The sequence below is a fragment of the Oncorhynchus masou genome, chromosome 7 (genome assembly GCF_036934945.1).
Source record: "Oncorhynchus masou masou isolate Uvic2021 chromosome 7, UVic_Omas_1.1, whole genome shotgun sequence".
Taxonomy (NCBI): domain Eukaryota; kingdom Metazoa; phylum Chordata; class Actinopteri; order Salmoniformes; family Salmonidae; genus Oncorhynchus; species Oncorhynchus masou.
Window position 1 is genome coordinate 14,541,885 of NC_088218.1, and position 9,355 is coordinate 14,551,239.

Sequence of the window (9,355 nt, forward strand, 5' to 3'; positions counted from 1 at the left end):
TATGCTTAGTCAGATTATATGCAACGCAGGACATGCTAGATAATATCTAGTAATATCATCAACCATGTTATCCCCAACCCTATATCCTGAACCGTTTTCATAAAGCGTCTGAGATGAGGGCCGATCTAGGATCAGTTCGCCCCTGCCCATTCATTATAATTTACATAAAGCATCTCAAATGAGTGCTGATCTAGGATCAGATTGCCCCATTGCCCCTATACATTCATTATAATTGAAGAAGCAAAACTAGATCAGTACTCCCACTCAGACGCTTTGGATCCGATTTAGAAAACGATGCCTTTTTTACACCCTTCTCAGTAGTTGGTATTCAGACTTACCATATGAAGGTGCATAATGGGCTTTGCAGGCGTGATTCTTTTGTGTGCTCTGAATAAATGTAATTCAACAACTGAAAACCGCTGGCCAACAGATGTTCTCATTGAGTTTTAATTCAACAAGGTTTTCAGGTCATTTATCTTAAGCCGTGATCCCTTTAAATACAGTGTCCCTTCAATTCAAATTTAGTCGACAGACTAGAATACATTGAGAGAATGAGTTCAGAAACAGTTCAGAAAATTGGGATAAATGAAAGAAAGCCATCTAAATATATATATTTTTTAAATCCATATCCCTATTTTCTAAACCCGTTCTCTCGATGTATTCTAGTCTGTCGACAACATTCTAAATATTGCGCCATGGGTTTAGTTCAAACTGTTACGGCTCAGTCTGTGCCCCAGCTCCATAAAGATTGAATTAGCCTGCATCCATTTTTTTGGTAACACTTTACTAGACACCTAGCATCTTAATGCATTATGACACGGTCATATTCATGTCAGAATATGTCATAACAGCTGACATAACTTGTCATAACATGTCCATAATATAGTCATAACACTGCCATGGCCCATATTTACACCTGTTGTGACATATTGTGTTATTTTATGGCTGGTTAAGACACCTACAAAAGAGTGTCAAAATCTACATTTATTCAAATGTGTTTTTTCACTGCCAAGAATGGTCCTTTAGTTTGAAAGTTTTCCAAGAGTGCACAAAGCTGTAATCAAGGCAAAGGGTGGCTATTTGAAGAATCTCAAATATAAAATATATTTTGATTTGTTTAATACTTTTTTGGTTACTACATAATTCCATATGTGTTATTTCATGTTTTTGATGTCTTCACTATTGTTCTACAATGTAGAAAATAGTCCAAATAAAGAAAAACCCTTGAATGAGTAGGTGTTCTGAAACCTTTGACCGGTAGTGTACACACATTACATTTTAAATAAATAGTAATCAGACATTTCCGGTACACATTATGTAGTTATGTAGAAATCTTACTTTGTGCATCTTGTCTTTGGTGTCATAAACAATCCTTGCTTCCTGCCTGTGCTTGGTAAGGCTAAAGGGGGCGTTATGACCTCCCCCTTTTGACTAGTTAAGATGGGGCGGCAGGGTAGCCTAGTGGTTAGAGCGTTCCTAGGCCGTCATTGAAAATAAGAATTTGTTCTTAACTGACTTGCCTAGTAAAATAAAGGTATTATTATTATAAGATACGAGACAGTGCCAAACACATGCCAGAACCAACCCTATGAACTATGCCTATATAACGTGCCTGTAACCAGTCTATAAGGGAACTAAACGGGACTGCCCCGTTAGAGCTTCTGACAGACGTTCACTATGGTTCATTAAGTTTGTTGGAACCTCTCCAGTGCACTGACAATAAACAATGATTCATTTGAGATTGACTTCGGGTGTCCCTATGTAAGAATTTACATGACATAGTGTTTTCAGTAATAACCATTACAGATCATGGACTGAGAGCTGTACTCTCAGTCCATCCCACTTATCTCCATAGACCACCCTCTTTTGATTTCCAAGTACCGTTTTTCAACTGTGCTGTGATGTTTTACATTAATTTTGCATAGTATACACAGATTGTGAGCTAAAGATTAAGACCTTTCCTGTGAGTGTTATGTTGTTGTTGATTGATTGACTATGTCATTCCAAATCACCCAACATTGCTATTTGTAAGATTAATTTTAAATGGATGTTAATTGTTCAGACATTCCTGAGCATGTGACCAGAAACAAGCTACATTGGGGCGATACCAGAAAAATCAATGGGGGCTTCTCAGAGGAGGAAGGGGAGGACCCTCCTCTTCATTGAATTTCAAAAATAAGAAACATTTAAAAAGTTATCCTTTATAGATAAAACTATACTAAATATTATTTATTTGTGTTGTTCCAAATGTCTGAATAAAAATGACAGTTAGTGCAGAATGGTGCTTTTTTTGTTTTTGGGGGAGGGGGGGCTGAAGGGGGGGTTCGCCCAGGGAGCCATACAAGCTCGAACCGCCACTGATGTGCCATGGAATCAGTACATAGACAATCTCTTCGCAGCTATTTTGCGATCTGTATTGCGCAGCTGTCAACATTTTTGTCTTCAAATGAAACTGGTAAATTTAGTCTATTTATGCCAATCTTTTTCACCAAATTTTGGTCTTTAAGATATTGCTGACAAACATGTTCCCTACTTTCTCCCCGTTCCACATGCCTCCTGTAACGATTGTCCTCTTCTTTTGACGAGGAGTAAGAGGAGTAAGAGAGATCGGACAATTTGCAGCATGGTAATTGTCCATTTTAATAAGTCAAACTGAACACTACAACATACAAAATAACACCGTGAAACAAACAAAACAGTCCCGTGTGGTACTAACATGGAAAATAATCACGCACGAAACACAATAGAAAACAGGCTACCTAAATATGGTTCTCAATCAGGGACTACGATTGAAAGCTGCCTCTGACTTCCAGTTGAAGCTCGCATCCGCTACAAGACCATGGTGCTTGCCTCGGCTCTGATCAGGCCCTACACCCAAACAAGGGCACTGCGTTCATCCACCTCTGGCCTGCTAGCCTCCCTACCACAGTTCCCGCTCAGCCCAGTCAAAACTGTTCGCTGCTCTGGCCCCCAATGGTGGAACAAACTCCCTCACGACGCCAGGACAGCGGAGTCAATCACCACCTTCCGGAGACACCTGAAACCCCACCTCTTCAAGGAATACCTAGGATAGGATAAAGTAATCCTTCTCCCCCCCCCCTTAAATGATTTAGATGCACTATTGTAAAGTGGCTGTTCCACTGGATGTCAGAAGGTCACCAATTTGTAAGTCGCTCTGGATAAGAGCGTCTGCTAAATTACTTAAATGTAAATGTAAATGATTGAGAACCATACCAGGCCAAACATAGAAATAGCAAATCATAGAAAAGCTAACATAGACAACCCACCCAACTCACATCCTGACCATACTAAAACAAAGACAAAATAAAAGAACTAGGTCAGAACGTGACACCTCCTCCATTTTTGCAGTAATGCTACAATCAGTCGATTGTAACTTTGGATGAAGCAAACATTCCCATCTTTTTTTTTATATTTGCATGTGTGACATAACTCCACCATTCCTATTCATAATATCCTGAATAAATATAAAACAAGAAAAAAAAGTTCAATAAAGATTTTTTACATTTTTATCAATCAGTATATTTGAGTTTAACCATAATATTTGTCGTAATATTTGTTCTATCTTTTCTGGAGGATAAAACTGACATTGTAACCAGCTGTGTATAACTTGTTTAAAACCTCAAGGGATGTAAAGACCCCTGTTTAGGGGACCTGCGTGGTTCTGGTACTGGTTCCGACCAACATTTTCACTTACAAATCCATCTGTGGACACTGTAGATTGAAATGGCTTGCAATGAGCGATAGCCCTGGTTCCCACGGACACAGGATGAATAGGAATGGTGGAGTTATATTGTCTGAGCCTGTGTGACGTAGGATGTGAGCATGGAAACTCCTTGAAGCTGGAATGTCCCTCCTACCATATCATTTTCACAGCTGACTGTCCATCAACTCCTGGCTGAACCCTACACCACATCCACTGACAAAGCACATGCCTGCAATCATTACAGGGGTGGCTCATCACTGTATCATTGTAGCACTGTATGTCTGTATCACTGTAGCACATTCAGAGATCGATTTATAGCCATTGATCTAAAATTATTCATATATTTTAAACATAGTCTATGACAAACAAACATTTCTGACAAGATTCATAGGAAATGATAGGCAAGCTCCTAACTAGTTCAGGAAGCCAAGCTATAGCTCTGTGTGCCGTTCACAGCGATGAGGGCAAACGTTTTGATCAAGAGAAACCTTTAGAAAATATACATATTTTCTCTAACACTAGACACACAGATATGTATTTTACAGTTGGAACGAAGGTGAAATCTTATAGTTTGATTATACTATATTTAGAAAGCACACTGTAAGTCATCTCGAGCCTTATTCATAACGTTTTTTTGAATAGGAAATGCATCATATCAAATATGTCATATTTGTATCATATTTGTACTCTTTACATGAGCTTGTGTCCTTAAAAGTGACTACACCTCAGAAATATATAACTATTTTTACCAGAATGGGGAGATTGAACCTTTCTTGGAGTATGCAGGATGACTATTTATAGTCTGTGGCCCTCTCATGATAAATAATTACTTTTGGGGATTATGTAGATTACATTTAGTTGCATTTAACTGAAAGGGCGATACTTTGAACAAAGTTTCCTTTTCAATTAATCGAAAATGAGAAGTTGTAATCTGTATAAACGCAAAAAGGTAATTTTGAACAAAGGTTGAGCTTTTCTTACGGCAGCGTAGCCTAGTGGTTAGAGCATTGGACTAGTAACCGAAAGGTTGCAAGTTCAAATCCCTGAGCTGACAAGGTACAAAATCTGTTGTTCTGCCCCTGAACAGGCAGTTAACCCACTGTTCCTAGGCCGTCATTGAAAATAAGAATTTGTTCTCAACTGACTTGCCTAGTAAAATGAAGGTAAAAAAAATAATCTACTGTAGAAAAAGTTTGGGTTTAAGTATAATTTACGTATGAGTGAAGCTTTTCGTGAGAGTAGCGGTGCTGTAGGTGCTGCAGCACCCTCTGACAGTCACAATTTTAAAGATTATTAATATAAAAAAATGTATACAGCATTTGTTTTGTTTCACCAAATTAGTGCACTAGGCCTTTATTACTCCTGTATGAGCGGAGAGGAGCAAAATATTGGACAGCAGAGCTGGGAGAAATGCAGAATCTTCCAGCGGCCATGTTTCATTATTTCAGTCACCCAAACTCATGTTCATTATATAAATAGGCACCTTTAATTAGCAATATTTTTGGCTCATATGATTTAAAAACAACATGTCATCTGGAGTAGGCTGCGCCATAAATTAGTCCGTAAAATGGAGATTGGACTTGAGTTAATCAATGTGATTTGTCCATAAATATACAGGTATACCTCTCCATGGTTGCAGAATATTGTCTATTTTTGCTAACTTTCAATTAAACTTTATTGTGGTAAATGAATTGATATCTTTAAGGATATGAATATCAAGTATGTCTACTTCACCAACAGGCCATTTTATAGGTAAACTACAAGGTAATGTAAAAATGTGTATTTTAACATAAGGTACACTTATCATAATTGGGTTTAAGTCCAAAGAGGATAGAAAATGGGCCAAGATCTTCAATGAGACTGTGCAGGGATCCAGATTTGCGGATTTAAGAGGTCATTCTAGTCATTGACATACATTGACACTTTTGTTTTCAAGCCCTGTATTTCTAACCCCCAGAATTGGGACCTTTGTGAATACAACCCCTGGCCCTAACCCTGTGTTACTGGTTAGGGTCAACTTTGACCTCCCAACTGGTGTCTCCTTGGACATGATGGTTTAAATAGAAGGCACTAAGAGACAATGCAAAGGCATGAAAAAAAACCTCTCGTTATTACAGAATATACTGACTGACAACAGTTAGAAATCTAAACTAGCAATTCAGAGTAGTCTGATAGAGACGAAAAAGAAGATATTTTAGCTCAATTTGTGGTTGGGGGTAGGATCTCGTAACTGGTTTTCCATTAAATGCTCCAAGACAGCAGGTGGCGCTATTGTAGTGCAGTCTGTTTTTCACCGATCGCGTTTTGTAAATAGCACACCGTCCATTGTTGTTTACATATGTTCTAGATTAGATCTGCTAGGCCAAATCAGACAGAAGTTTCAAAATGTCTTTGATCGTCAATATGTCAAAACTACAGTTGTTAAATGTGTTCGTCGCCGAGCGTTTGTTGGCGGCTGCTGTGGAGATATTCGGGGCCGTAGAGAAGACCGTAGCAGAGTTTCAGGAACTAATCTGCTGTTCAGCAGAGGAGAACGAGGGTCTACGGAGGCTGTTGGCCATGATTATCAAACCAGAGATAAAGTTACACAGAGTTGGTGTGTATAGCGAGCTACAGTTGTGATACGAGATTTGTATATTTAACGTCATTAGACTAGATAGTTCAGGTGGCACGTTGTGATATGCGCACTCTCAGCCCAATATTATACATTTGATCAATTATTTAATTAACTAATAAAACGAGGTTTAAATTGCCAGCAGTTGCAACCTGTTTGCTTACAGCTGCACTAGGGTCTGACAGTTTTCCTACATAGATGAAGACCGGGTGGAGGGATGACAATTCGGAGTACATTTTTCGAGACATATCTCGCGCCGGCTCCGTAGGAAGCCTGTCCAACCCTACTGCAGCTGTAAACAAGTGGGTTGGATATGCTGGTTGAGGTCTGGAGGGTATTCCATAACTACTGCATTAGATAACTCATGGTCCAATGACTGTACCTGTAGTAGACCCACGTGTCCCGAGTCTGAAGCTATCGACATCCTAGTCCCGATTAGAGCCATTTGTCCCTCGTCTGAAGCTATCTACACTCTAGTCCCGATTAGCTAAACACATTTACAGTGCATTCTGGAAGTATTCAGACCCCTTGACGTTTTCCACATGTTGTTATGTTTTTGCCTTATTCTAACATTATTCTTAGTCCTCATCGATCTACACACAATACCCCATAATGACAAAGCGAAAAACATTGGCGTCCATATTAGATTTTGATTTGGGGAGGGAAGTAGCATATAAAAACTGGATTTAATAGTTCTTTGTTCATTGGTCAGCGACGCAAACGGCGATTCTGTTTCTGCAATTTCTGTTATTCAATACGTTTCAATGGGCTTTAGTAGTAAAGGCCAAAATCAATATTTTATCAAATAATTGTATATATTTTTTTGATACCTAAAGCGGTTCTAAAATTAAAAATCAAATCGCTAAATGATCCATATAGTTTGACCATCTTAAAACAATTCCATATAACAGTTTAGCAAATTTCACTCTTGAACTTATTTAGCCTTGCCGTAACAAAGAGGTTGAATACTAATTGACTCAAAACATTTCAGTTTTTCATTTTTATTTAGGTTGTACATTTTTCTCAAAACATAATTCCACTTTGACATTATGGGCATTGTGTAGACCAATGACACAATCTCAATTTAATCTATTATAAATTCAGGCTGTAACACAACAAAATCTGTCAAGGAGTGCGAATACTTTCTGAAGGCACTGTAGCTTTGGACTTGGGACACATGCTGCTAGTGGTCATTGGACCATGAGTTATCTCGAATGTCACTATGAAATGCCCAAAGACCTCGTCACTAATTCATGAAATAATGAATGACAAGTCTAATATTGGGATAGCGCACCCTGAACATAACTTTAGTTGGCCAACATTGCTCTCTTGCTGTAGCTAGTGTAGAAGACCATTCAACAAATCATCTTGTTTTTAAGCACAAAGAGGCCTTCAAACAAAATCACTATTTTTAGTCATTCAAAATATTGATTGAATATATATGTTTCCCTCCAGACTTCCAGCAACTCACTCCAGCCGTTCCCCCTGAGCAGCAGAACTGTGAGCAGGAGTGGAGCCCCAGTCTGGGGCAGGAGGACCCAGTACCCACACAGATTAAAGAGGAACAATAGGAGCTCAGATTCAGTCAGGAGGACCCACCTCAGCCCTCACATCTTTACCAAAACCAAACTGTGGATGATGGAGAGAGGAGCGCTCTACCTATCATCATAACTGAAGAGATCAAAACAGATCCTGATGGAGAGAACTACAGAGTACCACAACCAACCAGTGATCAGCCCCACTCAGTTCATCCAGACTGCTCTGCTGCAGTGGAGAAACTATATCAGTGTAAACAATGTGGCAACAGCTTCACACGTAAGGGACACTTGACCATCCATTCAAGGATACACACAGGAGAGAAATCTTATCTGTGCAAACAATGTGGCAAAAGCTTCATCCAGAAAGGTGACTTGGACAGACATACAAGGATACACACAGGGGAGAGATCTTTTCAGTGTGAAGACAGTGTCAAAGCTTTCAACCAGAAAATAGAATTGACATTGCATATGAGAGTTCATAGAGGACAGAGACCATACAGCTGTCCTGATTGCAGGAAAAGTTACATGGAATTAAGCCATTTAAGACATCATCAGAGCGTTCACACAGGGGAGAAACTTCATCCTTGCAAAGAATGTGACAAATGCTTTAGTTATAAAGGAAGCTTGAAGTTGCATATGAACACTCAAACAAAAGGGATACATAATATCACTGCAATGAGTGCAGCAAGTGAATCTCAAGTGAGAACAACAAATTATACTTTATCATTGTGGATTTCTTGTTACATCCAACTTTAAATTAATGTTCTATTTTCTGGCACTAGACAAAAAAGCAAATTGAGTTGTGTGTATGGAGGGGGAAGCATCACTCAGTGTCAGCTTTTTAAGTTGAATCTAGCTCTCACTTTCAGGGACCTACCCCCCAGGACACTGCTGGCTTCAGGAAGTCCTCACCACTGTATCTAGCACAGAGCACACACTTGGATTTCTAAACAACAGGAGTTATTATTCAATTGTTTAACAATGACATACAGGATATCTTCTATCTGTACTGATGGCTGCATGTTAGAATATTGAAGTAGCCCATCACATCTGTATTGACTCAATACAGCAAATAAACTTTGTTTTAATAAAGTTGTTTTTTTCAATGGATGTCATTGTGAAACCTTATTTTTCACTGTTGAACATGATTTTTGTGCTGGTTCATATCAGGAAGGTTTAATACATCCTCTATTAGCTCTATTCCTTGCCTCTTACCCCCAACCCTATCCTGGAACAGCATTCCTAAACTCTCAGACGCTTTGTCCATACAGGCCCTGTGTCAATTTTACCTCCTGACTGGTGTCTCGTAGGACATGGCTGAAAGTAAATCTGTGCCTTTGTTTAATTATTGGGTCACAAAGACCTTTGTTGGGTAAAGGTCAGGCTGTAAAGGACTTTGGGAACCATTACCTTATACTGACAGTGGCTTCCTGTGAAAACTGTGAGTGTTTAAATGTCAGTGTGATATTTGACAGGCCA

General features: G+C 39.0%; 1 long non-coding RNA gene across 1 annotated transcript; it reads left to right on the forward strand.

Annotated features, from left to right (window-relative positions):
* Positions 1–6,055: 6,055 nt before the first annotated feature.
* LOC135543335 (uncharacterized) lies at positions 6,056–8,986 on the forward strand. Its single transcript, XR_010456202.1, has 2 exons — positions 6,056–6,320; positions 7,794–8,986. It is a non-coding gene; the product is annotated as an uncharacterized LOC135543335 (long non-coding RNA).
* Positions 8,987–9,355: the final 369 nt, after the last annotated feature.